The sequence below is a fragment of the Ceratotherium simum genome, chromosome 9, assembly GCF_057802395.1.
Source record: "Ceratotherium simum simum isolate JZ-2026a chromosome 9, ASM5780239v1, whole genome shotgun sequence".
NCBI lineage: Eukaryota > Metazoa > Chordata > Mammalia > Perissodactyla > Rhinocerotidae > Ceratotherium > Ceratotherium simum.
Window position 1 is genome coordinate 17,098,690 of NC_141908.1, and position 23,302 is coordinate 17,121,991.

At 37.1% G+C, this 23,302-nt stretch overlaps 1 protein-coding gene across 5 annotated transcripts in view; it reads right to left on the minus strand.

Moving 5' to 3' along the window:
• Positions 1-23,302, minus strand: part of NCKAP5 (NCK associated protein 5) — a 906,791-nt gene that overhangs the window by 454,188 nt on the left and 429,301 nt on the right. The gene's annotated exons all lie outside the window — the stretch shown is intronic.

A 23,302-nucleotide genomic window follows, 5' to 3' on the forward strand; every position in this document is an offset into this window, starting at 1 on the left:
ATTCTTTCAGCAGAAGGGAACTGCAGAAAAAAGCATTGGGGAGACAGAATGGGCAGGGGGTCCAGTGCCGACAACAGAGAGAGACATTTGTTCTGATGGGTGTGAGCTTTGGGTTGTGAAACACAGATGCTCCTCTGGTGTCACCAAGATCCAGGGGTCATGCCTTTAAGATCACCCACCATCCCTGGCACTGGACTCCACTCTTAACAGTCACCTTCTCATTACTAATCGACTCCTTAGGTACCTTAGTGACCAAAGAGGCACAGACCTGGTAGGAATCCTAAGCCTCTAGTTCTCATGAAAGGAAGACTTTCCATTATGAAAATTACTAAGCTGGGTTCTTATTTAGTTATTACCTTTTCAGTTCAGTTTATGTCAAAAAATTATATTATTTTTTGGTTCATCAGTCAACAAATGTTCAAGTGCCTACTCTACACTGGGTGCTGTTTGGTGCTGTACAAACTGGGGATGAAAGAGATGTGATCTCTGTCCTCCCGAGATGCCAGACAAACTGAGGAACATGTTCTGGAAGCATGGAATGGGGTACCATGATGGGAGTATTAACAGGTGGGGTGCATCAGGGAAGGTCTGTCAGAGGAGGTGCCATCTACACAGAGAACAGAAGGATGAAAAGGAGGCAGCCATGCAAGAATGGGAGGGGAACAATCCAGGAAGAAGGAACTCTGAAATTTGAGAATAAAACCATTATTTTAATGTAGTGTACTTCATATTAGTCATTTTACCTGGTTCGTACTTTACAGAGATAAAAATCATAACTTACATACAATTTGGTATCTTGTTTAATATTATATCATGAATAATGTTTTAGTGTTGCCATGTAGTCTTCATAAAAATTTAAAAGGCTGCACGATATTCCACAGATTGGCTATGCCATCTTTTACTTAATCACTGTCTTGGTTTTTAGTCATTTATATTACTTATAATTTTTTGCCCTTCTGAATAGTGCTGAAATGAAGGTCTGTCTTTACATAATTCTTCCCTATGTCTTTTGTATTACTGCCCTGGGCTAGTTTCCCATATCTTAAATTTAAACACACATAGACACACTAGGATAATGAAGAATGTTTCATTCCTAATTCATCTTAATCACTTTTATCTTTAAAATCCTTAAGTTTAGAGAATAGCTCACATTATCCAAGGCATAAAATGTCTTTCATTCCAGCATAGTCTTGAACTTTCTTCAAAATTCATCACGTACATAAACTGAAGAACTGAACTACAGAGACCAAAAAGACTTTAAAACTTGAAATCTGGTTTTAGGAGGCTGACATTCTCCAGTTTATGATTTAAAATATGTTTTTCCTTTTTGTAGTCTCTGGCACTAACCTTAGATATTTCCCTTTTATGGTTTATGATTACCAGGCCACATTATATGTGACAAGATTACCTGGGGCTGTCTCTAAATTAAGCACCACTAACCTGAATTATGGGCAAATTCAAAATTTCAGCTCAAATGCTTTCCTGTGCCTCTAGCAACTTTTGGGTCTTGAGATTAACAGGTTGCAGTCTGTAAAAAATCCCCCCAAACTTTGGCCTCTTGCAGAAATCCACTTACATAAAAGCAATAGTTATTGATAAAATTCAAGTCGTTTGTGATAATAAAAGTTTTAAGTGACAATATTCAGCATTGAGATGATAGGTGATAACCTGAAAAAACTGTCACCTAACCTGCTTAGCCCATTGATCTGAATATTACTGAGGGGTAGAAGGCAGTGCAATGATTTAGCCATCACTGAATGATCTAAGATAAATCATATCTTTGTGATCATTAAAAATAATCTTAGCGCAGATCATTTCCAAATTGCTTCATGGTGAACGGTGCAACAATAATTAAACCTTGTATTTGCGGAGTTCTTTAGAGTTCACAAATCATGTTAACATATTTGACTCTCCCACCATGAAGGGTAGGTAGGACAGAAAACCTTGTTATTTTATAGATGAGAAAAGGACTCCTTTGGAAGTTAAGAGATTCGCTTGAAGTTGTATATAATGAAGTGAAGCAATGAACACTTGGTCTCCCAATTCCAAATCAGCTGTTCTGCACCCTGACACCCAGGATCAAAGCACAGGGACTAGCTTCTAGTTCCAGTTCAGGCATGAACTAGCCATGTCATCTGTGCCAGTCAAGTAACTTTGGGCCTCAGTTTCTTTATCTGTAAAACAATAACATTTGATCACACAACCTCTAAAGATTGAAAATTCCATTTTCTATGACGGAATTTTCTTATTTAGATGAAAAGAAAGTGTCTCTGGGCTACACATTCCTGCTCCCCACCTCTCTATCCAGTTACACTCCTGCCCATGACAAGATATGATATATAGATTTATAGATATGATCTGACTCAATGAGTCGGCTTCAATGCCATAATATAATAATAGTGATAATAGTGGTAGTAGACTATTAACAGCTAATGTTAATTGTGTGCTCACTATTTGCAAGGCACTATTTTAAATGCTTTATATGACAACTCATTTAATCCCCATGATGGCCCTAGAACTAGGTAAAATTACTATTTCCACTCTACAAATTAGGAAATCCAGACCTGGGGAGATAAAGTAACGCGTTCAAGGTCACAAAGCTGGAGTCAAGATTCGAAGTCAGACAACATGGTTCTAGAGCCCGTGTACTTAACCACTACTCTATAAAGCCACATGCCTTGGCTTATATTTTGTCAAACTAGTCTTCAAAAGTGAACTTCAGCTGATAAAATTTCTTGACCATAGATCTTGCCTGAATCTATCTTGTCTTAAGCTGCACCATATTACCATGTGAGACGTCCCCAACCAGTTTTTCCCTAATGGATTAATTCCTGTACATTCTTGACAGAGATGTCTGCACCATTTGTGGGGTCCCTTCCATTACAGGGACTCCAAAAACCAAAGGTGGTATTTGGGCAATGGCTTAATGGAAGAGATCTATTGCAGTGTGGAGCCATCAGAACGGGTCCTCTCCAGTGCCTGGCTCCCTTCCTCTGCTTTGCCTGCGGGACTTCCTGGAGAGCTTACTTCCTCTTGAGTCAGTATAGAGTCAGTGAGTTCACTATGCTATAAACTCGTCCACTTTTAGGAGGAACTTTGAGACCTGAAGCCAAGACCAAAAAGCAGCTTCTTCTTTCACTCCAGGAAGAAAAAACTAAGATATAATATATACACTTTTATCATCACTAAGAGCAATTTTCTTGCATTTTTGTAAGGTCACATTTGTTGTTTATGTTAATGGTGCAGCTTTCTTCCACAGCAGAGACTGAAACTCCTCAAAGAGTGGATTGGCTCCTCAATGTGCGGTCCAAGAGGTTACTCAGCTCCAGGACTTCCTCTTTGCACAATGGACAGTGTCCCCATCTTCTAAACACAGCCCAGCACATGGAAAGGCTGCCCCTTTCTCCTGGTAGCCCTGGCACTAAAAAGCCACGCTAGTCATTCTCCTTTCTATTCTCCATGGATATCCTTGTAAGGTTGTAGAACTGAGCATCCCAGCATAAGGGTGACTATACAAGAAAAATATACCATCATCTGTCACTAGCAATGGAGGCATAAAATAGAGTAAATTTCAGAAAGTTGGGACAAAGACTTCTGACCAGCTCTCAGCAATCTTATCTAACTATCCTGACCTTGAAATGCCCAAGTTCACTGCAGTGAATGGGAGAGCAGCATATCAAATGCTCTGACTGCTGTTCTGTTTCTAGGATTCCATCACCACCCTAATCTTGAAACCCCCAATGAGATGTGCAACAGTAAATCTCACTCCCACTAATCAAGATGGAAATCTTTTCTTTCCCAATTAGGTCCAATTGTACAGATGAAGCAGCGCATCTGTTTGCCTTTCAAGGAGGTTCACCGAGGGGATCGTGGAGCTTTACTGACACAACAACTAGATGGTATGTCATCTATCTCTTACTCTTGCAGAGCGTTTCTGCCATCTTTTATCAGCGGTTATACACAGCTTCCCTTTCGTGACAATATTAACCCAGGACTGCTGCTGTAAGCATCCAGACTCTGCTTGTGGCCTGCAGGGACTTCTGATGAGAGTTTATCAGGACTGCTGAGCCCGACACTTTTACATCAAAGTGGCTGCCGCTCACAGTTATCAGTGTGTGTGTGGCAAGCCCACACCTGCACACATACTGCCAGCTCCCCATGAGAGCCCTACCTAGAGCAATGGAAATCTGTCTATTTCAAGCCCTAGTGATTCATCCAAAAGCAATCTCTTTTAAACGGCCAGAAGGATAGGCATTTCAAAGAGGGAAAATCTTGGGGGAAATGTATAACTTCATTGCGTTTGGGGGCTTCTTGTAAAAATGGAAGGTAGTATAGTACAACGGTTGGGAACTTGGACTTTGGGGTCAGACAAAATTCAAAAACCAGCTCTACAACTTCCTAGCTGTAGGATATGGGCAAGTTATTTAACTTCTCTGAACTAGTAAAATGGGATATTAATAATAATAGCCATCTCTATGGATTGCTATAAAGAGCTTGTACAGAGCTTGTGCAGAAAAAGTGTTCCACAAATATCAGCCCTTGTCATCATTACCCATAGTATATTCTGGTTGCTATCATTGTGGGTTCTCAAAGAACTCCGCAATGGCCAAAATAAGGAATTCTTTCCAGTGGCTTCCGGGTATCACTTCTACATTTACGACTTTCTTATTCAACACTGTGTTCATATTTTCATCATAGGTGGGAAAAATGGAAAAGGGATAGCTAATGCCTTACTCTCACAAGGAATTCCATCCATGCCCTGGCAACAATGGGAATGCACACAGCCTATTTTGTGGAGGCGACTGACAACACTCCATTCAAGGCAATGGTGCAGGGGGTGAATAATCTGAAGTTGTCTTCATTCTTCTCTTCTTTTCTATACTTCCTTTCCATACTGTGTTTGTTCGGGTCCTACTTTATAGATGGATTCATTTTGGCCCTGAGACACCTCTCAACATAGAAATAACTTCTCGTGAGTTCTCTTCAAAACTTAACCATCTCATTAGCACTATCATGTTCATTCCAGCACTATTCACAATAGCCAAGATGTGCAAATAACCTAAATGCCCATCTACTGATCAATGGATAAAGAAAATGTGGTATATACACATGATGGAATATTATTCAGGCTTTAAAAAGGAGGAAACTTGGATGAATCTTGAGGACATTATGCCAAGTGAAATAAGTCAGTCACAGAAAGACAAATACTGTATGACTATTCCCCTCATATGAGATATCTAAAATAGTCAAATTCATAGTATCAGGGAGTGGAATGGTGGTTACCAGAGGCTGAGGCAGGGGGAAATGGGGAGTTATTAATCAAAAAAGTTTCAGTTAAGCAAGGCGAATAAGTTCTGGAGATCTGCTATACAACACCGTCTATAGTCAACAGTACTGTATTGTACACTTAAAAATTTGTTAACAGGGTAGATCTCATGTTAGATATTCTTAGCAAAATAAAAGTAAATGAAAAAAAGACACATACACACAACCATCTCCTGGTTGAGTCACTCAGATGACAAGCTCCTTAAGTCTAATAAACTAATCTAGTATACATAGTTAATGGCTCCTGATAGAATAATATATTGCCATGCTGGAAATATTTACAATTTTAAGACTCCGTGAAGCAAAATGTAATAATCCCAATGAATTTATTTTTCACACTGGAATTTTAGACACTGGGCAGGTAGGCAGAGAGATAAAGGGAGAATTTTGAGGCTGGATGCTCTTGAAGGCCTCTCTCATATTACAATATAAAGGTTACAACCTATTTTTCACACTGTGACATCAATCCCACAAAAGAAGAGACAGTTGTTTTTGTAGAATGATAAGGAAAAGCAAGCTATTACAAGCTTAATTAAAGATCCAATCCTTTTAATCCAACAGAGATCCCCAACTGAGTAGAAATATGGGCTTTGGAGAATAAGCATACAGTTTTTTGATTTTTGTTGTTGTCGTTTGTTTGTTCTTGTTGTTGTTTTAATAGAGAAAAGTATTAGGACATATTTACTCATTACAAGGCTGACAGCATCCTCAGGGCATCAGCCTCTGGTGCTGGTCTCTGAGGCAGTCTCTCTCCCACCCCAAAGGCGAAGTCTGGTTCCATCATGCACGTAGTACTATGTCACATGAATTCCGCCTGGGACTTGCTGAGAAAAGAAAGAATTCGACTTGGATTATGGATGTGATTTTAAATGAATGTGGCTCCCTCTTCTGGTGGAAAGCCTGAATCAATTAAAAAATCCTCTGGAAAGAAGATCAGGGGCTTAGCCTATTTCTCTCACAGCTCCAGAAGTATTTGTCAACACGGTACCACTAACACATGAACCAGACAACAGACCCTCCATGGTTCTTGTATTCTGACACTAAGGCTAATATGGCAAAGAGATCCATAAGTGAAATGTAGTAACAAGAGAGGAAAAAAAGAAATCCTACTTTGAAATAGAGAAAAATGAGACACTAGCAAAGCAATTCTCCAACGGCTATGTTTAAAGAAGACATTTGGGGTTAAAATAACTAAATTTTTCTTTAAATAATAAAAAATAGTCTTTTGTTCCCTGGGTCTCTTAAAAAGAAGCCATTCCTGTAAAGGTGCACAGGGATGTAGGAATTGAGAGAGGAACTAAATACCATTTTGAAAAGCTACCATTAACAGAATTCTTCTGGGGACCAAGTAAACATGTTAATATGCCAAAATACCTATTTGACATCTTGCTTTCTTTATGCGGTCAAACCTACAACATTGAAATTATCTTCTATCACATATCTACAAACAGATCTTATGAAGCGATGCTTCAAGAAAGAGCATTCTGTTTATTAGCAATAAAGACTTGAGCCCCAATTATATAATTCTTTATCATTGAGTCAAAAATGTAGACAACCATAGAGTGGTGCCAAATATCTATGCTTAAGTGAATTTCAACAGCAACACAAAATTATGTATTGACGATGCACAGATCGGACGCATCCTAAATAAATCCTAATAGCCTGAGCACCATAGAGACCTCAGAAATGGTTAAACACGAACAAAGTAAAACAAAAAATAATCCTAGTACTCCAAACAGAAGAGCCCATTTCGACCCCCACATTTTGTCTCTTAACCCTTCATTGATTGCTAAATTATATTCACCCCTGACCGATCCCAATGTTTCTGGATCACAAATCCTGCCACTTGCTAGAGGCTATAACCCAGATTCACCATGTCTTTATGAAGGAGTTTCAGTGCCTGAAGGAGGGCACTGTGCTTCCATGCAGAAGGTTCAAGTTCAGGAGGGCAGAGGGCTGCATCCTCATGCCAGGGGCGACCAGTAAAGACCCAGGTGCTATTTATTTGGTCTCTGAGGATGGCTCCCCCCACCTTCAATGAAGATGAGGTAAACTCTCTATATTTGGGGATGACAGGAGGTTGGGAGTGGGATATTGCCAACAATAACTTGGATAGATGTGATATTCTTTGTTCTTTCTTATAAAAAGGCATATTGCAACTCTGGGGGGAGCTGGAAGAAAGGAAATGGATATGGAAATATTGAGCATAATTCATATCCATGTATGATAGATTTACCAGAAATTTGGAAACCAGGAAAAGGGATAAAGAGAATGGAGAGAAGATAGGAAAATAGGCAGTAGGTTTTTTCTCAGTGATAAAAAAAATGCATGTGATTAACATTGGTATAATATAGTCAACTAAACTAAAGAGCCTATTTGAATTTCATTAATTTTTCTGCTAATATCCTTTCTCTGTTCCAGGATCCTATCTAGAATCCCATGTTGCATTTATTGTCATCTCCTTAGTCTCTTCCAGTTTGTAACACTTCCTCAGTCTTTTCTTGACTTTTATAACCTTGAGAGAGTCATAAAGAGTACAGATCAGTTATTTTGTAGAATGTCCCTCAATTTGGGTTTTGCTGATGTTCTCTCATTATTGGAATGAGGTTATGTATTTTTAGGCAAGTATACCACAAAAAAACATCCTTCTCAGTGCATCAGATCAAGAGGTTCATGATGACACTATGTCTTAATGCTGGTGATGTCTATCTTGACCACTCCGTTGAGGTGGTATCAGCCAGGTTTCTCTACTGTATTCCCTTCATATTTAATATAGATCTTGAAAGGGATACTTTGAGGCTATGCAAATTCTATTTTTCCTCAAACTTATGTCCACTAATTTTAGCACCCATCAGCGTGAACTCATGGAAATTTACTTTATTCTACAAGTTAAAATCCAATACTGAGGTTGTTTTCATTATTTATTTTGTTGCTCAGATTGTTTCAGCTTGGGCCATCAAAAGCTCCTTCAGGTTGGATCCTGTGTTCTTTTGAGAAATTCCCATCTATTTGGGGGCATTTTCTCACTTCCTGACGAACAAAATATTTCAAGTTCATCTTGTATTTTTGCTGGAATCAATCACTTCTCCAAAGAGTCTCAGTTGTGCTTATAGGAGAATGGTGTTTAGAAACCAAGATCTAGGCTCATATTCACTACGACCAGAACGCCATCGCTTCAAGCCCTTTCAGTGGACAGAGCTAGGAAATATATGTATATATAGTAATCTATGCATATACATATGTCTATATTTCTGTATATATAACCTGTGTGTGTATATAGGTGTACATATATATATACACATGTGTGTATATACATGTTTGTGAGAGTTGAATATATAAAATGTGTGTATGCATGTTCATATATGTGAAAAAATACACACACACACACACACACACATATGCATAACCATGAGTTTTTACTGATACCTCTGATCCCAAACACCACAGGGTTCATTTTAGCATTCTCCCTTTATTTATAAGTTCTTTTTCCAACTACGTAAACCCAGTTCTCATTATCTACAATTATCTACAACATAGTTATTCATTTAATTCTAGTAAACAAAGACAGTAGCTTCAGAATGCTAGCCCACACCCTTCTGAGAAACACCTTAACTACTAGATTACAACATTTATGTATAGTTCTCTTTGTCTTTAGCCTGACAGTATCCAATCAAAATACTATTTTTGACAGTTACTTAGATTGATTCTTTTCTTCACCACCTCCTCTTTAGCTATTATTAATCTACAATATCATTAGATTAATCTGTTACTGCTTGTATTCCATTTTGGGTTCCCCACACATCCTGATTGGTTTTAATTATTTGCTTATTTGAGGGTTATATGGAGGGTATGTGAAATATTACTATGACTCTAGAAGTCAGAGCTATACAAAAAGTTATACTCAGAGAAGTGACACCCCTCCTCATCTCTTCTACCTCAGTACGATTCTCCACTTTCTTCTACCCCTTTCCCAACCAATACCTGTAGGTAACCAATCACTTTAGTTTCTGGTTTATTCTTCAGGTAATTCTTTTATACAAATGAGCAGATACACATATATTTCCTTACATCTCTTCATTCTTATATGAAGAGTACCATACTATAGATAATTCTTTGTGCTCTGATTTTTCACTTAACAGCATGCCCTGGAAATCACTCCAGATCAATTTATAGATATCTTCCTTGTTTGGTTGTTGTTGTTGTTCCAAGCTGCATAGTACTCCATTGTGTGGCTATACTATAGTTCGTTTAACAAATCTCCTTTATGTGGGCACTTAGATCTCCTATATATGGGTACTTAGGTTGTTTCCAGTATTTTGCAATTACAAAAAATTCTGAAATGAATAACTTTGTACATGTGTACTTTTCCATTGTTGAGAGGTATCATAAAGGTAGATTCCTAGAAGTGAGACTACTAAGTCTAAAGATAGGTACAAATGTAGTTTTGTTAGATATTACCAAATTTCTCTTCAGAAGGATTGCACCAATTTGCATTCCCATCAGCAAGGTATGAGAGTGTTTCTCCACGGCCTCACCAACAGAACGTTCTGGATATTTTCTAGTTTTTACCATTCTGATAGGTGAGAAATGGTATCCAGTGGTGTTTTAGTTTGCTTTTCTCTAATTATTATTGAGCTTGAACAGATTTTATATGCCTGTGGGTTATTTTTACACAATTTCTGTGAATTATACGTGCATGTCTCTTTCCTATTTTTTATCTATTGGGCTTTTGGTCCTTTGACCCTCAATCTTTAAGGGTTTTATACATGTTAGGTATATTAGCCCTTTGTTGCGATACTTGTTGCTAATATTTTGTCCAATTTGTCAGCTATCTTTTGACTTTGTTTATAGTGTTTTTTGTCATGCAATAATATTTAATTTTTATGTGAAATGTATCAGCCTTTTATTGCATCTGGAGTTTGAGTCATAATTAGAAAGCCTTCTCGTATACCAAAGTGAAAGGGGAATTCATCTGTTTTCTTCAAGTACTTATATAGTTTCATCTGCTACATTGACATCCCTAACCCATTTAGAATTCATTGTTGTTCACAATAATTTAAAGACATAGAAAAGTTTTGGTGGTGATTTAAGGCCTCTTATCCATCTATTCTCAGAACATTCTGAGAATTGCCTTGCCTTTCCTTCTCTGACCTAGACCAAGGCTAACCCCAGTAGACATTTAATTTGAAGTCACTAGTTGGAGAGAAACATCTGATTGAAACTTTATGTAATCCAAACAGGTTTCCTTCTTTCCCTTATCCTGTCTCTTCTGCTCCATGTCTGCCTCTGTCTGTCCCCACAGATGGGAAGCTAGAACTCAAAAGATAAGCCTAATTGAGTTAGGGGCAACAACGGAATGATTTCCTGACAGCCCCTTCTTTATTTGAGGGTACACTCTAAGCTCCATATTACAGACCTCATTGTGAAGTACAAACGTGAGTGACCGTGGTAAATCCATTAACAGGACTTGCTTCCCATTATTAGCACCATCTGAGTCTGTTAAAAATCTTAACTAGGAGTTTAATTTCTCTACAGAGGGCTTTAAATTAATTAGGGGTTTACATTCTAACAAAGAGCCTGATATATCCATAAATCAACCCGGTATAGCAGGACTACACAGGGAGGACGTCTATTCAGTGGAGACCTCCAATCCAGCATCCCTGTCGGGCTCCCAACAAAAGGGTGCAGGTGTGGAATAGGCCACTGTGACAAGGAAGCCCCAATAATTATTTTGCATCACTTAAACCACAGCAGGTAATGTGGCAAATCAAAGTCCCAAGCGCTCAGCAAGTGAAACCCATGTTACCATGAAAAGCCACATCATCTCACTTTAACCTCTATAAATGAATTGCCATAACACTGATTTGTTTTATACCAAGTCTGAGAATTAAAAGGACATTGATCAAAATGATCTCTCTGTTTTTTTTTTTCCCTTTTGTTAGGAATAGAAAGTAACAGATGGAAGCACTTTCCTTTTTTTTTTATAATGCACTGAACATCACTTTAAAACCTTTGAAATGGCTAGTGCCTTTTATTAAATACACTTGCTTTAAGGTTTACACTCACATTCTGTTCTTTGGATAAAATGTCAGTCATATTCATTTAGTTAAACATGGAACTTGTATTTTTGAATGAACTTTAAAATTGCACAACAATGATTCCCAACCTTAAACATTTCCAAGTGATAGTAGCTTTGTTTCTTTTGTGTGATTTGATTAGAAAACACCTGATGAATGAAAGCAATCGTGGATTCACTTTTAAATGATTTTGTATTTCATTTGTCACAATAATATCTACATCTATATGAAAATCATGAGGGTATGTATATTAAAAAACAGACTATGTTTTTAAAACTTATTTAAAAAATCTATTTTAAACGTGGATTTACAGTCTCTTTGCAATAGTTCTCTTTGCAGTAATTTCTTTATCCCTCCAGCCTGTTTAGACCCCAGGCCCCTTCCCCAACCACAGAGGTCTGAAGCCTATACACTAGAAGCAAATACATTTAAGTCTGTATAAGAAATGTTCTATAATTAATTCCTCTTTGTGCTGAAAACTTTGTTATAACATCAAACTCCCTCCTCCAAAAAGGTGTTAAGAAATCAGTATTTTTAAAATATGAAACTAGAAAGTCCCAGTATAAATATAACACCTCAAAAGTTACTGTGTGTTTAAGCTAAATAATCCAGGTTACAGACGATTTAAGTTTGGAAATAATAGAATCAAGACTGTAAGAATTTTAGTGACACAGGAGGTTTTCTTCCTATATATATGATACAAAAAGCCTCCATAAAGTGCATGTTTTCCATCTATCCACAATCAGAGTATTTGTTTAGGGTAACAATGATTCAAGCCCTGCAGAGTTCATTGCCATGGCAAGCAAAGGAAAAAAAAAAAAAAAGAAGAAGAAGAAGAAGAAAGGAACACTGTGTGTCACAGATTAAATCATGTTCTCTATTCTGGGCCCCCTCCCCACCAACACATTGTGAAGAGAAATGTGAGATGGAGGAAGTGGGGATCCAGAATGCACTGCCCAAGTCATTCGTCAGTCTCCCTCAGTCTCCCTTTTCCCTCCTCAACCACACACATGTTCTCAGAACTTTGATCTCATATCTCCCTCCAGCTAGCACTTCAATTTTTGGCTGCTTTCTTACTACAAGTTTGTGAAAGCGTAGGTTATATTTGGGGTCTCCACTTCTATCCCTGGTATTTTCTAGTCTAGATTTCCATACTTGTGAGGCTATAATAAGGCACCTCAACATCCCTATAGGGGTGGTGTCAGAGAAAGCCATATAGGGAGCTGGGTTCCTTGCCAGGTTCTCTCTGACCCCCACAATACAAATGGAGACCACCTGGGAAGCCTGGGTTTCCACCTCTACCCAAGAGCAATGAGCACCCCCGCCCCCAGGCCATTTCCTGCCAGGGTGCGGTCAGAGGACGTCTAGTTGAGAGACAGTATTTTTCACCATCGCTCAGTGGTAACAAGGCCAAACATCCTTAGTGTCAGTGCAGGCCATGTGAGAACCAGTAACAAGGCACTTCTACCCCTCTCCCATCCAGGGGGATATCAGTGGAGGCCTAGTAGGGAGCTGAAACTCCCACCTCTGCCCAGCAGTAATGAGTAGAGCCCTTTGGTGTCAATGGAGGCTGACGAGCAAGCTGGACTTTTTGCCTAACCTGTTGGTAACAAGGCAGAGCCTCCTCCTTCTCCTGCTGGACAATATCAATGAAAGCCAGACAAAGCAAAAGGTTCAAAAAAGGTCCAGAGTCTCATAACATAATACTCAAAAGGTCCAGACCTCACTGAAAAGAATCACTCATCATACAAAAACAAGATCTCAAACAGAATGAAAAAAGACAATCAACAGATGCCAGCTCCAAGAAGACAGAAATGTTAGAATTATCTGACAAAGACTTTAAAATGGTCATGATAAATAAGCTTCAACGAGCAGTGATGAACCTGTATGAAACAAATGAAAACTAGAAGGTCTTAGCAAAGAAATAGAAAGTCTCGGTAAAGAAATTAAAGATATAAACAAGAACCAAATGGAAATTCTAGTCCTGAAAAATTCAATACCTGAAATAAAAAAGTCAATGAATGGGCTCAACAGTAGAACCGTATGCAGAGGAAAGAATCAGTGCACTTGAAGCTAAAGTGATAGAAAATACACAATCTGACCCACAGAGAGAGATTAGACTGAAAAAAAAATACTGAACGGACCCTCAAGGATGTGTGGGACTCTAACCAAGGATCTACTTTTCATATCCTCAGAGTTCTGAAAAGAGAAAAGAAAGAGAATGGGGCTGAGAAAGCAGTCAAAGAAATAATGGGTGAAAATTTCTCAGATATGACAAAAAACATAAACCAATAAATTTAAAAAACTGCCTAAATCCTAAACAGATAAACCCAAAGAAATCCACACCAAGACACATCATAGTCAAACTTCTGAAAATGAAAAACCGAGGAAAACTCTTGGAAGCCATGATAAAGAAACGATGTTACACCTATAGGGTAAAATAAACACAGTCATGGGTCATTTAACGATGGGGATACGTTCCAAGAAATGTGTCATTAGGCAATTCATCACTGTGCAAACATCATAGAATGCGCTTACAAAAACCTAGACAGTATAGCCTACTATACTATACATTTTTCAAGGGCTAAAAAAATTGAAGTCAAACCCGAATTCTCTGTCCAGTTAAAATAGCCCTTAGGAAAGAAGGGGAAACTAAAATAGTCTCAGAAAAAGGAAAATGAAGAAAATTTGTTGCCAGTAGACCTATCCTAAAAGAATGTCTAAAGGAAGTTCTCTAAACAGAAAAGATAAGATAAAGAAGGAATCTTGGAACATGAGAAAGGAAGAAAGAACATGGTAAGCAAAAATATGAATAAATACAATAAACTTCCCTTCTTCTAGTGAGTTTTCTAAATTGTGTTTGACAGTTGAAGCAAAAATTATAACACTGTGTGATGTCGTTCTAAATGTGTGTATAGGAAATACTTAAGACAGTCATATTTAAATGGGGAGGATAAAGGAACATAAAAGAAGGTAAGATTTCTGCACTTCACTTGAACTGGTATGATAATGACACCAGTAGACTAATAAGTTATGAATATATAACATAATACTAAGAGGAACCAACATAAAAGCTATATAAAGAAACACTAAGAAACATTATAAATAAGCCAAAATAGAATTCTAAAAAATGTTTAAGAAACCCACAGAAGGCAGGAAAAATAAAGTAAAGAAATGAAAAACAGAGAGAACAAACAGAAAACAAAAAATAAAATGGCAGACTTATGTCCTAACACATCAATAATTTCTTTGAAAGTAACTAGTCTAAATAGACCATTTAATATACAGTAATTTGTAGAGCAGATTAAAAACATAACCAAACTATGTGCTATCTACAAAAAAACTCACTTCAAACATAATGATATAGGCAGGTTAAGTGTAAAAGAATGGAAAAAGATATATTATGCAAATATTAATCAAAGAAAGCCAGAATGATTATACTAATATCAGATGAAGTAGACTTCAAGGTAAAGAAAATTATCAGAGACAGAGAGGTACAAGTGGTTCTCTTATAAAAGAGTCAATTCACCCAGAAGACACAGCAATCCTAAATGTCCATGCACCAAGCAAGAGAGCTAGAAAATATGTGAAACAAAAGCTGATATAATCAAAAGGACAAATATACAAATTCACAACTGTAGTTGGAAACTTCAACACCCTTTTCTCAACAATTGATAGACCAACTACACAGAAAATCAACAAGGATATAGAAGAACTCAGCAACATCATCAACCTAATGGGATCTAACCAATATTTATAGAATATTCTACCCCAAAACAACACAATATACACAATTATTTTCTAGTGCTCCCAGAACATGTGCCAAGATAGACCATATCCTGAGCTGTAAAACAAACCCTAGCTGGTGCTGGAGAAATTGGGCATTCATAGGCAAAAAAAAAAAAAAAAAAAAGAACTTCAACCTAATCTCACTCGCTATACAAAAATTAACTCAAAATGGATCATAGGCTTAAATGTAAAATGTAAAACTGACAAAACTTTTAGAAAATAGGAGAAAATCTTTGAGATCTACAGCTAGGCAAATAGTTCTTAGACTTGATACCAAGATCATAATCCATAAAAGGAAAAATTGAAAAACTGGATTTCATTCCTATTAAAAACTTTTATTCTGTGAAATACTCAAGTTAAGAGGATAAGACGACAAGCTATAGACTGGGAGAAAATACTTGCACACCACATAGTCTACAAAGGACTAAAATATCTAGTAGTCCTAGACAGAATATACAAAAGACTCTCCAAGGCTCAACAGTAAAAAGAAGAAACAACCTAATTAGAAAATGGGCAATAAGACATGAAGAGACATTTCACCAAAGATTATGTACAGATGGCAAATAAGCACATAAAAGATATTCAACATCATTAGCCATTAGAGAAATGTAAATTAAAAACACAATGAAACATCACCACATACATATCAGAATGGCTAAAATAAAAAACAGTGACAACACCAAAGGCTGGCAAGGCTATGGAGAAACTGGATTACCTGTACATTGCTGGTGGGAATGTCAAGGGGTACAGCTACTCCGGATAACAGTTTGGTAGTTTCATAAAAAGACTAATCACGTAACCCAGCATATTGCAATTCCTGAGTATTCGTCCCGGAGAAATGACAAGTTATGTTCACAGAAAACCTGCACATGAATGTTTATAGCAGCTTTATTCATAAGAGCCCCATACTGGAAATAACCCAGATGTCCTTCAACAGGTGAATGATTAAACAAATTGTGGTACATGCATACCATGGAATACTATTTAGCAGTAAAAAGGAACTAATGATTGACACACAACTATCTGGATGAGTTTCCAGAGAACTATTCTCAGTGAAAAAGGCCAATCTCAAAAGGTTACATGCTGTATGATTCCATTTATATAACATTCTTGAAATGACAACACTATAACAATGGAGAACAGATGAGTGGTTGCTGGGGGTTAAGAGGGGGGTGGGGGCAAGAGGGAAGGGATGTGGCTATAAAAGGACAACCTGAGGGATCCAAATAGCAATAGAAATGTTTTATGTCTTGATTGTATCAATGTCAATTGATACAGTGATTTTACACTATTGTTTTGCAAAACGTTACCACCACTGGGAGAAAGTAGGTAAAGGATACACTGGGATCTCTCTGTATTATTTCTTATAATTTCATATGAATGTACAGTTATCTAAAAATAAAAAAGTTTAATTAAAAGAAACAGCTAAAGAAATTATTAATTTTTGTATGGAGAACTTTCACTTCCCTTCAAATGTCTTGAAAATCAGTTTGTTGTAGAGATTAGCAATTAGTTTTATTAAATTTGTAAAGAGAAATATATAAATAAATAAAAGCTAACCAGTTTACTTATAGTCTCTGAGTCACATGGTATCTTTTGATTATAAAAAGTAAATGTCTGATTTAATTCCAGATTATATTTAAAAAGACAGCTCCCATAAAATGCCAATATATTTAAGTAGATAATTAACCATACTAAAGATTTCCTACTTACAAAGTGGGTTGGTGGCTGGGTTGCAGTTGATGAGGGTGACCCGACATTAAATTTACTGTTTTTAAATTTAATACATATTTGTGCAAATATATACATCTTATTAATATGCACTAAGGTTAAAAAAAATGACAATTCTTCCAAGGCTCTTTAAAAAAAACAAACAAACAAACAACCAGAGAGAACCAGAAGAAGCACTAGCTCTCTCTGAGAAGGGTTTGAAAGTGGCTAAGCTGTACCTGAAACTGGTCAGTCATTTAGGGCTATGTTCCTCAGTTCACATATCATCAACCAACAGAGTGCAGGCTCAGCAAACATAACATTGTAATTCTAATAGAAATAAAATTTTTATCCAATAATTGAGCAAGTATCTTCCTCCACCACAAAGCCTTTGAATGCATCTTATCCCACATATAAGGTAGGGAAACATCCAGCATCAGGGCCCTACAAGTCAGTCTCCTGGCTTCCCAGCCTCTTACTTTGTACACATACAGGATATGCATGTCTGTGATACCACACCCAGCAAGCACAGTTGTCATTCCCAGGACACCAACATTAAGACTGCTATTTCTAGAATTGCCAGGTTAACTTCTCTCCTGCATCACTAAGTGCACCTATTGTCTATCCTCCTGTGTTCTCTATTTCTGGTGGTTCTCTACCTTTTTCTACAGTCTCTCATTCTCTGCATCTTGAGGCTTGCTCATTTTTATATCTATTACCAAATACATTACTAAAAGATAAATTTTATATAACTAAATATTGGTGCTAATAATGTGAAGTGAATTTTAAAAAAATACATTCACATCCCTGAGTTCGCAGACTCAATGATGAAGAGATAATTATCTTATTAGATAAAAGAGATCACTGGAGTATAGACAGCTACTAGACAACTGTTAACAGGTATATTTGAAAAAAAAATTCTATCTTATGCAATTTAGCACGCATTAAACAAAGTTAGATAGTTATCTATTTGGCCAGACTCCTCAGAGTTTTTAATATAATTATATGTAGACTGAATTACTAATATAGGGACATAAATTTCTGAGTTTCTCAAGTATATGTGAACCCTCACTTTTCACACTATACACTCCAATGATACACTCTAGATGTTATGAGCTGAAAACTAATTTCAGAAGCAATAACTAACATTAAAAAGTTGCCTTACCTAATTGCTCAAGAACTCTGCTTTGCAGAGCTGCATGCCAGAATAACATGAATGGTCAGATGAGTGCAGAATCACAACACACTGAGGTTAGAAGATCAAAAATCAGGTCTTTATAAAAAGTGTTACTGCCAAAATAACAATATGCAAAGTTTTAGACAGTGTGGTTATTACGTGATACAGAGTTGCAAGGATCCAGTGAAAGCACTTTCCCAGGATGTCCAGAAAATAGATGAAATCAGAATCGTCTGTAGCATAGATTCTTTGACAATGGAAGGCTATACAGAGTAAGTGTAAAAGCTGACACAACCTTTGAACTTTTTCTTCTTAATCAATTTTGTCTTCCTAGTTGAACCACTATCAGTCAGTGCAAAAGGCATTTAGATGAAAATTCTCTAAAGATACTTAAAGAACTGTTTTTGGCCATTGAAGAATGGTGACAGTGATGGTGAGAATTAACCAGTGTGGAAACCCAAGATAACTACCTTGAAAGGGGACCTCATCATGGCACCTTTCATGAGCTCCTTGGAATATCAGGAAAATCAGAAATTTTGAATTTAAATTTTAATGATAATCAGAAAAAAATGAGAATTTTTGACAAATATGCAAAGGCAATTTAGCACAGAAAATGATATCTGTTTAACAAGCGGTGCTGGAAAATGTTGAAAAACATCCAACTTCACTGAAGATATAGAAAGCCTCAAGATAATACGGCTTCCATCATAAAAATGAAAACAAGTCTGAAAGAGTCAAGATCATAAATTTTATAACTCCATTAGAGAACTAAAGGATACTAAGAAACATTGAAGTGAAACCCACAAACTGATGAGCTCCCTCTCTAAGAAAGAGAGACCCATCGCTGCTTTCATCATGGGTAGGACAATGAATGGAAGAGAAATCTGCCACGGGTAGGAGTCAGGAGAAATCAGACAAACTTTTTACAAATGTTCAAAGGTTGAGTATGCTGGTGTGTTTGTTTAGAATGCCTAGGAGCCCCAACTACAAAGACAGTCTGTACTAGTTTCCAACTTTTTGTCACAGCCCTTCGTTGAATCTTCACCTGGAAATACTGGGCCAGAGAAAGAGAGCTGAGGGAGAATCCTCCCAAAGTGTGTGAGCAGCAGGGACCACCAAAGCTAAGGGCAGGACACAGAAACGCCCTCTGGTACGCTTGGCTTTCAGTAAGTACTAGGCGGGGGCTGCTAGCTGCTGGTGAAGGATCAGAGAGATCTGAGAGAGAATTGCCCTGAGCAGAATACGTATAGGGTTTCCTAGAGCTGTGGATAAAAGCAAGGGAAGTGAGGGACACAGGCACTCCAGGCCTTCACTGACTATACTCTCACGGCCCTCTAATGCTGGGGAGCAGGGCAGCAGAGTAGAAAATAACACTGAAGGCACGGAAAGTCTGAGAGTGAGACTAGGAAGCAAAGAGCACTCCCCAGTGACTCAAAATACTATCAGCTGGGCCGTAAACAGTGCATCTGAGGTCAACCATGTTTCCAAACATTGATAGTTGGGATACAGCAAAGGAAATCTCCAGGGCCTCTATCGTGCTCAGAGTCCAAGCACCGCTGAAGGGAAGGTACTAATTTTGGCCTAAAAATCCCTTCAGGGTTCTGGTTCCAGGAAAGATGGAGCAAGCACACTCCAGCCTGTCTCTCTCACTGAATGCAAATACAATGCACATAGTGAATGCAAATATGCATCCTGGGCAGACACATAGAACTGCTATCTAAAGACTCTGAAAGTGAATGGTAGTAGGTATACTGGAGAAAGAGATTAGAATTAAAAGTTCTAGGGGCCAGCCTGATGGCGTAATGGTTAAGTCCGCTTTGGCAGCCCGGGGTTCGCAGGTTTGGATCCTGGGCATGGACCTACACACCGTTTATCCAGCCACGCTGTGGCAGGCGTCCCACATTTGAAGTAGAGGAAGATGGGCACAGATGTTAGCCCAGGGCAAATCTTCCTCAGCAAAAAGAGGATTGGCAACAGATGTTAGCTCAGGACTAATCTTCCTCACCAAAAAAAAAAAAAAAAAAGTTCTACTGAACCAGTGGTGAGTTTACAACGTTTCCCCCTCTAGTATCACCTGGACTGGATTCAAAGAGAGCCCCAAACCCAAAAGTGCACACCAGGTGTGGACAGGAAAAGCTCCAGGAGCAGCTCTCTATCTGGCCCAAGGAGCAGGAAAGGGAGTCCATAAGAATCAGAGAGAGTGGGGACATCTAATATTTAGTTGTTTTCTATTTTTCTCTTCTATCCTTCCCCAGCCCCAGGCAATTCTATACTGATGATGGCCGCAGAAGGATAGCACTCAGATGGCAGGGTAGGTACCTAAAACTCTGAGGAAGGGGGACCTTCTTTCTTCCAAGAGGAGCTGCAATGACAAGAATGAGAGGCAAACTTCTGCTGCTTTTTTCTCTGTCTGTCTTCTGACTGTTTAGCTCCAGACACAGGTGCAATTATGGGAAGTGTGTAGAAGAGAAAGAAAACTAAAGCCTTGGCTTTCTGGATGGAGTATCAGAAGGGAGGCTCCAAGCAGGTAAAAAAATGTCAGAGAGAACACAAAGAGAAGGAAGATCAACTAAGCAGCCCCATAAAGCTGTGCATGGACTCCTATGCTTACCTCTGAGCTGCATATTCATATTTTAGTAATATATTTGGTTGAAGATCTACACTGAAACTGGGCAGTGAAAACATGGAACAAATCCAATTAGTACTGTGAACACTATGAAAAGTGAACTGACATTAGAACCACAGCCCATAGAAGGCAGGTCAGAACTTGAGGCCTGAAGCTAACCAGGTCAATTGCCAGCAAAAATAAACAAACAAAAACATCAAGATCCTCCTTCATACTAAAATAAGACCAAGATATAATATAGATCATGATATAATATTCAAAATGTCCAGGATACAGTCCAAAATTACACAGCACATGAAGAACTGAGAAAATCTCAACTCATAAGAAAAATGACAATCAACAGACATCAACTCCTGGATTACACAGATGTTGGAATTTTTTTTTAACAAGACTTCACAGGAGGAAGTATAACTATTTAATAAAAGTATAACTATTTAATAAAAAAGAAGAGAAAACTCTTGAAATGAATGGAAAGATAGAATATTTCAGCAAATAAAAAGACAATACAAAGAAGAAATAAAGTCTTAAAACTGAAAAATAGAAAATCCAAAATAAAATATTCATTGGGTTGACTCAATAGCAGAATAGAGATGACCAAGAAAGCATCAATGAATGTGAAGATACATCAATAGTAATTATCCAGTCTGCTCAAGAAAGAGAAAAAAAGAGAGACTCAGAGACCTGTGAGACATCAAAAGTTCTAGCATTCATATGACCAGAGTCTCAGAAAGACAAGAGAAAAAATGTGGAGCAAAAATAAATCTTTTTAATAATTTGGTGAAAGACATAAACTTACTGATTCAAGAAGATCAGTGAGCCCCAAACAGGATAATATCAAAGCAATCTATGCCCAAGCACACCATAATCACAATGTGGGAAACTAAAGACAAAGCAAACAAACCCACAATCAGGGAATGAAATACAGGAACAACAAATCTATGACTGCAGATTTCTCATCAGGGATCATGGAAGCCAGAAGGAAGCTGAACACCATTTTTAAAATTCTAAAAGAAAACACTATCAACAAACACTTAAAAAATAAAAATTTTAACAAATTTCATTTCATTAGCACCAAAAATCAGAAATTAATTAGGGTTAAATTTAACAATAAGATGTTCAAGAGCTCTACACTAACAACTATAAAATACCACTGAGAGATTATATCATATTTAAGGATTGAAAGACTCAATATTGTTAAGATGTCACTCCTCCCTGTATTCATCTAAAGATTCAATACTATTATAAACAAAATCACCAGATGTATTTTTAGGAAATTGATAAGCTGATTCCAATGTTGACATGGAAATTAAAGGGACTTAAAATAGTGAAAATATCTTGGAAAAGAACAAAGTTGAAAGACTTGTACTTATTACAAGTACTTATTACTTATTATAAAGCTTATTACAAGTTCACAATAATGAAACAGTGCAGTATTTGCAAAGGACAGAGAAATAGATATAAAGAACAGAAGTGAGAGTCCGGATATAGACCTGTACATATAGAGGCAAGTGGTTTCCAGAAAAGGCACCAAACCAATTCAATAAAGAAAGCAAAGTCATTTCAAAAAATGATACCAAAATATGTAGATAACTATAGTTTTTTAAATGAACCTCAACTGCTAACTCACACCATAGACAAAAATTAACTCCCAATGGTCATGGACCTAAACATAAATCCAAAACTATAAAGTTTATAGGGTAAAACACAAAATAATATTCTTGTCAAGATAGGGCAGGCAAAGATTTTTAGAATACACAAAGCACTAATTGTGAGGAAAAAATTAATAGAATTTCATCAATATTAAAATGCTTCTGTTCACCAAAAGATACCATTGTTTAAAATGAACAGGCAAACCAAAGAATGGGAAAAAATCTGCAATATATATTTTGACAGGAGACTTGTATTCAAAATATATAAAGAACTCACACAACTCAATAAGAAAACTAGTCATTCCTCTCAAATAGGCAAAATAATTTAACAGACATATAAATGGACAAGAGGTGGATGAAAAGTGCTCAACATCTTTCATCATATAGGAAATGCAAAGTAAACCACAATGAGATACAATTATGTGTATCAATTATGATGGCTAAAACTAAAAAGACTAACAATTTCAAATATTGGCAAGGATGTCAATGGACTGAAATTCTCACATATTGCTGGTAGACATGTAAAATTGAACAACTACATTGGAAAACAGAATGGCTACTTCTTATAAAGTTAAATATAGACTTAACCTAAGGTCTAATGATTCCACTCCTAGATAATTATCCAAGAGAAATAAAAACATATGCCCATAATAATGACTTTCACATGAATGATCATAGTAGCTTAATTCATAGTAGCTAAAAACTAGAAAATATCCAAAAGTTTATCAACAGGAGAATAGATAAACAAAGTGTGTATACTTACACAATGAAATACTACTCAGCAGTGTAAAGGAATGAACTATTAATACATAAATGATATGAATGAATCTCCAAAACATTATACTCTGTGAAAGGATTTAGACACAAAAGAGTACATACTCTAAATTCCATTCATATGAAGTCCAAAAAACCAGCAAAATTAATCTGATCTATTCAATGTAATACCTAC